Raw genomic sequence first — 9436 nt, forward strand, 5'->3', positions numbered from 1 at the left:
GTCACGACCAAGATAAACAATGATAATTTAATCAAACAACAAACAAAAAAGGATTAGATGGAGAAGGGATAAAATAATTGACTTGAATCCGACTCCTGCGAAAGGAGGGAATCCTTTCAATGTTGCTATTTAATGAAGAGACCGAGAGAAGGTGATGTATGACTTCTTATGGCAGCGGTGTCGTGGAGTCTCAAAGTAAAACTCGTCGGCCCGGGCATTCATGCAAACAAAGAAAGAAAATGTAAAGGATTAGAAAGAAAACCCAATTGAGGCAATTATGGAAGATAAAGAAGAAAGTTAAAGAAACTGGAATGGCAACAATACCCTCAAAATAAATTTTAATGAAGAAAAATAGGCAGGAGCACAAACAATGTTTTTACTCGTAAATTCTTTCAGCACATATAAAGTCACCTAACACATATTAGTCTATGCCCAAGCAAAAAATGTATTGCTGATGCTACTTATCGGCAGGCTATGAATAATGCTGCAATTTGAAGTATGCAAGAGGGAGCTACTATGAAAACAGAACAGGTTTCAGACCAAACGACAGAAGACACTATGAAAATAGCGACTTATAGATAGGCTGAAACTCCAACTTAAAGCAAATTCAGACCAAACGAGAGGGCTGCTGCCGTCAAACAGCAGCTGAAACCATGTTTTCTCACCAAACCAAGTTCTCAAAATAAGAGTGCACATCAATCATTTTAGCCTTGCGACAAAAGTTTAGTGATTGATTTTAGCTATCCCGATCGGCATTTTCAACAGAAGATGGATTAAGGGAGTAACTTTGATTCACTAAAAGTAAACAAAACCAAATGATATGCTTTACACGTCTTTAAGAAAGTAGAGATGGCAAACCATTAAACTTACTATTAACAATTAACATAATCCTACAGTAACGTACCATCACCTAGTATTGACAACATTACAGCCCTTTACAACAGCCCACCTAATTAATTGTGCACTAAATTAATACTAGCCACCAAATCCAACGACGTAAATGCCACAGCCATAAACTCAACAGAGTAATAGATGCCAATAATCGAATAGGATAACATAACAACAGTAGTTTCACCAAGCGTAGAGCCTTTTAGACAAGTATAAAAGACAACTACAAAGGCCCGTCTCTAGTTAGTATTACCAGTCTTTTCAACGAACTGAAGGAAGAATTCCGAGTGTCTTATCTTTAAACGAAATCAGAATTAAATTATATCATACGAACGAAACAGAATTTGTGCAATGAACTAATTAGTACGAAGAAGCTAAATGGTTAAACGAAAATGAAATTAAGCTGAATGGGGGTTAATTTAAACTAATGTTTGAACACACATGGGAACTGTCAGTCAGAGCATGTTGCATTGAACCATGCCAAGCATCCAAACACACTACCAGCTATTTAAACAAGCATATGATCAGTTAATATTCAAACTGACCACCTGATGGGCGCGCTAATGACTCGATAACTCACTTAATACATGTTTGACGATTATTAATCAGATTTAAGACTATGCTGACACATAGCAAGGATTAACAAATGAGCAAATCTTACATGTATGATTTTTAAACTAACTATATGATTAATTGGTGCTATGCTATATTGAACTAAGACTAAGTTCGACTAAACTAAACAACCATTAACACAGATGTTAACTAACACACGAACACAAATTAAACTAAACACGCAAAATACTCAAATATAAAAAAAGGGAACAAGGGTTTACTGACCTTTTGTAGGTGCAGTGAACGGGGCATCGAGGTCTCGAATCTGTCCTCGAATGTCAATATACCCGAGCTTGTAATACTCGGATTCAAAAAAAAGAAGATAATAATAGAATCGAAGAGAGTGAAATGTTTTGTATTTTCAGATCATTGTCCAGAAACAAAGTGAGACTCTCCTCCTTTTATAGCAGATGAAAACTAGGGTTTTTGTTTTTTGGGCAGGATGTTGAAACTTGGGTTTTCAAAAACCAGTCAAAGGAAAGAATTCGTTGAGATCCAAACAGATCTTCATGTGACTTGGTTGCAGATTCTTGTCCAAAAAAAACCAATTTTTCTCTGTTCTTTCAAGATTGTTGCGTCTTGGAGTGAGAAAAGGGGATGCCTTCCCTGTCAACGACAGAAGGCTTAGGCGTCGCGACAATTTGGTATGGAAATGGCATAGACACAACTGTCATAGCTAAAGGGAAGTAGAGTTTTTGCTTCAAATGGAAGGGGAGAAGAGAGTGAAGAGAGAGAGGACGAAGTGAGGCGCGTTAGGTTGAAGGGGAGAAAGACTGATCGGTATTTTGTTTAGGTTAGGTGAATAGAAATAGTGGGCCAGGTCGGGTCGGTTGAAATGGGTATTGGGCTGGGTCGTTTGAGTTGGGCTGGTCGAGTAATTTGTTTAAGGGTGATGGGCTGGAAGTTTAAGTTGGGCTATTAATTGGCTGGTCTAAAAAGAGCTTTTGTGGGCTGGTGGATCCGAAATTTTGGCCCTTTTCCTCCTTTAATTAATTTATGTGGACATCTTCATCTTAATAATTTGGGCTAGGATTAACCACTTTCAAATATGTGATATAACTTCTTATAAATAACCGCGCAATAAATGGTGAAAGTATTAATATAGTGCTTCGTTAAAATTTGAAATAACTCGTCCAAATTACCAACGATCAAGAAACGCAGATAAATTAATTGAAGGAGAAGCGGGACAAAATTGCGTGTCAACATGCAGGCCCCTAGGCAAATAAAAGGAGACGTCAGTACATTCGAATTGTACTGTATGCAAAATAACTAAATGAAATAAGCACGACACATGAAATAACAAAACTGAAACTGAAACTGTATCTGTAAACTGAACATGAACATGAATATCATCTGACATGAATATGTATCACATAAATAAGATATTTTAATTCTGTATGAATATATTTGGGAGAGCATTAGTATAACCGACATGTAATCACCACGTAAGCACGTGACGTCTGTTCTCTGCCCGATCAACTAAGTCATCTTGTACCTTGCCGGGGTACAAGACATGAACATGACATGAATGGATTCAATAAACCGTAAGGGTAAACATGAAGGAATCGTCCTAACTGGGCGGAACGATCCTTATCCTACGCTGGCATACGTAGTTTCAGGTATTAAACCTTCTTGGTAATATGTGCAACTCCCATAACATGAACATGGATATAGTTGGCTTAGTAGCCCATAAATTATATAAACATGATTGTAAACATGATTCGTGAGTGTAATATAACATGAATATGGCTATATAGTATGACTTGTATGAAAAGATGGAAGCATGTAGAATTTCATGAAAATAGACATAATAATTCATATCTTACATTTAAGAACCCATGGAATGCAAAGTATGAGTTTTCATGGATTACGGACAGATTCTCAATAACTAAAAGGGAATATTAAGAACACAATAACGAACTATTAATACAAACATGGTATATCATGGTACATGTACTTAGGGTTATCATGAACATGTCTAGAACCCTAGTTTTGGTGAACTTTCGTATAATCATGAAAGAACGTGGTGTGGGGAAGAACAATTATGTTCCCACGCATAGATAGAAACCCTACATAGCTGTTAATGCTCCAAAACTTGTAACTAATGGTCTGAACTTGGAGAAGAATCCAAAAGCCTTAATCTTGAATCCCTTAGATGGGTTTTCTTTAAAACCCTAGGTTAGGAACAATGGATTCTTGTTTAGAAATCATGGATAAATGTTAGAATTCACTTGAAAGGCTTAGAATAGACTTACCTTGATGTATTCTAAATGTGGGAGAAGAAGAACTTCGTGCTAGGGATTGGGAATATGAAAACTGGGATTAAAAACTAAACCCACTTATTTATACTTTTGCTGAAGCGAGACGAAGTACGGGCACAATGTACGGCCTGTACATTATTGTACGTCCCGTACATTATGGACGTACCTCATATGTCAATTTCCAGAAGCTACGATTTTTAGTCTGTGAGGTATGTGATGAAAAGTATGGCCCGTCCATTACTGTACAGCCCATATAAATTGTACAACTTAAAAGTATGGCCCATACTTAGAAGTACGGCCCGTATAACTTGCCCATACCTGGAATTGTCAAATTCCAGTGGCTTCTGATTTTCCCATGTGACGTACGTTCAAGAGGTACGACCCGTATATTTTGACGTAGACATACTTTTACCGTTCTGAGACCATTTTTCTAATCCCAACACTTCCGTCTTGGTTTCTAAGTCTCAATCCTGAACGTAACTTAGTTAGGAGGTACGAGGTGTTACAATGAGCCCCTCAACATTAACCCCATCATAATTCATAGGTCTATTGGTCTTTGTGTGCTCAATAAATATCTCCACTTCTCTATTGTCAGGAATTTCGTAGATAAGATTATATATATTTATATCAGTTGATAAAGGTCTTATGCTTGTTTCAAAATGAGGTCCAAACTTAAATCAAAATTTCACTTTTCTATCATTGACTTTCAACCTTTCTTGTATTGTCACAGTTGAATGATTAGAATTTTCACCTCCCGTACAACAGTCATAGTAGGCTATTTTCCCACCAATGTAGTTCATATACAGCTCAAACACCTACCTTTATATTGCAATTTAAGGGCGTACATTTCTAAATCTTCATCTATTTTGAGAAAAAAAAGAAAAAGTATGATATTTAGTGTCATTAAAATAAATATCACCAACACAAAATATTGTAAAGAAGCATACAAATCCAACAAAAAGAATGTAAGTAGTCTTGATAGTTTAGAATATTTTGAATTAATTATAAAGCCATTACGCAGCTAATTAAGTTTTTAAAGAAGGGAGTTTTTTTAGTAGTCTTGTATGATTTTTTTAAAATTACTATCCAACTTAATTGTGTTTACATTAGGATTTTTACTTTTATCTGCTGTGATGGAAAAATATTTAATTGTGCGTTCTAATAAATAACATCAATACAAAAAATGTAAGTAATCATTCAAATTCCGAAAATGGATATGAATATTTTCTATTTATGGTTTGAATATCACTATGACTAAAGACTAATACTAGTGTAATGCATTTGCGTGTTGGTTTGTAGTTTTGCGAGAAAAGGACAAAAATGATCCCTTAACTATGATTGTAGGTTCAAAATAGTCCCTTAACTATGCACTTAACGGTTTTAGTCCTTTAAGTTTGTTACAAGTTAACAAAAACGGTCCCTTAACTATGAGAGTAGGTTCAAAATAGTCCCTTAACTATGCACTTAACGGTTTTGGTCCTTTAAGTTTGCCATAAGTTGACAGTTTTAGTCTCGACAAAATATTCATCGAACTCTGTTTGTTAGATTTGACGAGAACTATGAAAAAAAGGGAAAAATTAGTGAGAACTCTAGATCGGTCAAATAACTCGGGACAAAACCGACGGACGTTAGTCGGTCATAGGATGGACTTCTGCGCATTTTTCCTCAAAAATAACCAATGGACTTCCATTGGTTTTCGTAAAAAACAATAAAAATTAAAAAAAAAAAAATAGTGTCCCTCGATTTTATCCATCGGTTTCCGTCCATCATTTTTTCCGCTTATTTTTTGTAGTGACAACTTTTTTAGTTTCTGCTATTTCTAATTTATTTCTAAAGTCTAGTGTATTTTATTTAGTCGATGGATTCCCTCAGTTTTAATCGATAGAGTCCGTCGGTCTTTGTGTTTCAAGACATCATTTTCTGACACTATCAAACCGTTAAGTGCATACTTAAGGGACTATTTTTAACCAACCCTCATAGTTAAGGGACCATTTTGTCAACTTATGGCAAACTTAAAGGACCAAAACCGTTAAGTGCATAGTTAAGGGACTATTTTGAACCTACTCTCATAGTTAAGGGACCATTTTTGTTAACTTGTAACAAACTTAAAGGACTAAAATCGTTAAGTGCATAGTTAAGGGACTATTTTGAACCTACTATCATAGTTAAGGGACCATTTTTGTCCTTTTCTCTAGTTTTGCTTTTCATTTCAGTTTCTTGAGATTGTTTTTGTTCACTCCAGTACTGAAGACTAAAATATCTCTAATATTATGTAGATTAAGTTATAGCAATACAAGGTATATTAAAATACACACATACACACTTTCTGAAAAGTTATAATGCATATTTATATAGTATGTATTTATGTCTTGATTTCCACATCATCAAAGATATGATTCTTCATCAACCAATATCAAAGTTATAGTCTGATTAACTTAATGGAATACTCACATATTGGCGTGAATTGTTGCCCACTCTTATAGGGCAATTCCAGTATAATCTTTTCTTTCTTTTCATAGGTGTCGTTATATATCCTAGGATGAGATTCTAAGTTTTGTTCTCACGCAAGAGGAAAAGGAACTAGAGAGAGAAATTGTAATCAACCTACAAATACAAAGTTACTCAGTCTTTCATGGATCAAATCATTAATCTGCATCAAATGGAAAAAGAGAGGAAGGCTGCATATTGTTGCGAGGAAAAGATGCGATGGAAAGAATTCTAAATTTTTGTATAATTAGATTTTTTTATCAAGTATTTTTGCTGCTATACAAAAACTGCCCTTCGCAGTTGTAGCTGTTTGTTTGCACTGTTAACCTCAGTTAGTAATTGAACTAAAATCGCCCACTTTAATTAATTCAAGGTTAAATGTGCACAGTCAAATATCACGGGGATCAAAAGCACTATTAGGCAATAACACGGGAACGAAAAATGCTATTTTCCATTGTAATTTTCTAAGCAATCTATCTTATTTTCATTTCTCTCTCTTTCTTCTGCCTTCTTTTTCTCGGGTGAGCTTCTTCTTCTCTGGAATTCTTTTCTTTTTGTTCAATCTCTTATTTAATTTCTATCGAGTTTTTCTTTCTAATTTATTGTTCTGTATTTTACATGTCCTTTTCTGCCGTTTATGATTCTGTTCCAATTCCATTCAACTTGACTCCCAAATTTTGTTCTGCGTAAGAGTTGGAAAAATTAGTTACTTTAAATTTTCTTAAAGAGTAGCAACAAGACAGTTTATTCCGCATTTGAAGGTTTAATTGAGCACCTGAAAATGCTACACCATTTAAGGACGACGTGAATGCTTGTTAGTTAACATGGGGATGGTTAAATTTAGCAATGCTAAATTTACTAGTTCAATTGAATTGATATTTCCTAGATTTTAGTTCATATGGTCTCTTGGTAAAAATTATGATCTTGGTAAAATGTTACAGCTGGAGTTTGATATAAGACATAGGTGGGTGAAAAAGTTTTGTATTTGTGTCACGACCCATTTTACTAGGCCGTGCGGGCATCTATCATTCCAACCGCGATAGGCGAACCATTATCCCAATATAACCAATTTAAGTAAAGGCGGAAGAAATAAATATAGAATAAGTCTCAAATCATTCATATAAGATAAAGTGCGGAAATACTAAATACCCCATAGATCTGGTCTAATCCATGCAAGAGCACTAAATAAATACTACAAGTCTGAAAGATGATAAAGTCTCATAATACAATTATCTTGAAATAAGAGTAAGACAAGTAAGTAAAGCAAAAGAACATCCGGACAGCGGTCGTCATCGTGCTCACCCTGGAAAGACTCTATAGCAGGCTTGCCAATCAAACACGAAGGAAAAGAGTGGAACCTATCTAATACTCTGCATCCATAAAAGAATGCAGCAAGCATAAGTCAGTGCAAAGCAACGGTACTGGTAGGTATCATAGGTCAACTAAGACTAGTTGACACATTAAGGACAATAAAGTAAGAGAAAACAAGCAAACCATAGAGTACAAGTCATGCTTCCAAGAAATCAACTCACATAATCAAGCCTTGATGTAACAACTAGCCCCAAGTGAAATAAATATCCAAGTATACCGAAAACTAAGTATACCAAAAACTAAGTCCCATCAAGACAATCAACAAGTAGCCCATATCAATTACAGTCCAAGAATATGACCAACACAGTATCCAAATCATAAGCAACATGAATGTTACACCTTGAAAATTTTTTCGTTGATGTACAGTGAATAGATTAACGAAGAGCACGAAGTATACGGTATTTCAATAAGTAAGGAATGATATTTGATGACCCTAATTAAGATTTCAAAGACATTCGAGGTAAGAGAAGAAAGTTTGCCAAGAGAAGGCAAGGCATATGATAGGTATCGAAAAGGAATTACGAGTAACAAGTTAACGACGACTTAATGATGTTTTGGAGAGTTATAACGTCCCTTAGATTGTTAATGAGGTGATAAACAAGTGTCAAGCAGCTTCCATAAGGATTGGAGATCAAACGAGTCGACGAGAATGAGTTTGGAAGAACTGGGCATTATACGGCCCAACATATTGGCCGTATGTTTGGCCGTATAATCATCCCAGATGGCCAGCCTCTCTGGACCAAATCTACCTCCAGACATACGGTCAGTATAATTTATACGGACCGTATGTTGGTCCGTAGAAATGGGTCGGGACAAATTTGGGTATTATTAATAAGGGTCCAAGTTTATTTCATTTCATTTCCCTTCACGCCCCTTCTCTCTAGAACATCTCTCTACACTTCTCCCACAAGAATTCAAGGGATATTAGTGAACAACTACATCAAACTAAGTGAATCAAGTGTAAGAAACCCATTAAAGTTCATCCAAGACAAGGAATCCAAGTGAAGGTGAAACTAGGGTTTTGCTCAAGTGAGGTGTTTCCACCCAAGGTTCATTCCTACATCATCTAAGGTAAGTTTTATGGTATTTCCATGTTGTTTAAGGTATTTGAAAGTTGAAACACTTGGATTGTAGAAGGGTATAGAAAATGGGTCATGAATGTGGGAATAGTGTCATTTTTTAGTAATAGCTTGGATTGAGTCATGATTCTTGATGTGTTGTGATTATGGTTATGTTATTAATGATGTTAAGAGCATGGGATAGACATTGTATATGAATGAATGTAGTCGTGTGCTATGATCATGGATATGGATGATTGGAAGTGAATTGAGAAGTAAGGATAATGTATGTGAATAAAGAGTATGGTTATAATATTGTGAATGTTATTATTGATGTTTGGGAGTTGATATATGATATGGAGGAAGTCGTATAAATAAAGGAGATGCTGTCCAATTTTCTCTAGCTTTGGTCGTGTATGCTAAGCTATCGATTTTCTAATGATAGTATAACTCTAATGAAGGTAGAAACGTGAGCATTGAAGGAGAACGTGCAAGTGATAGAATAGTTGAACGGAAAGGTCTGTAAGGCTAACCCTTCTTTCATAAGGCATGGTTCTTTGGCCAAATATATAATCTTCTATTACTACTAAAAAAACGGAAAAAACCGTTGACAAAAACCGACGTCCAGCATTGGTTTTTTTAATGAAACCGGCGGGAAACCGACCTTTTAAGGTCCGTCGATTTTCATAGCCTCGCTTTTGGAAAACCGACGGACTGCGTTGGTTACGTAGTCCGTCGGGTTTTATTAAAAAAAAATTT

This window comes from Lycium barbarum, chromosome 12 (assembly GCF_019175385.1).
Source record: "Lycium barbarum isolate Lr01 chromosome 12, ASM1917538v2, whole genome shotgun sequence".
Taxonomy (NCBI): Eukaryota; Viridiplantae; Streptophyta; class Magnoliopsida; order Solanales; family Solanaceae; genus Lycium; species Lycium barbarum.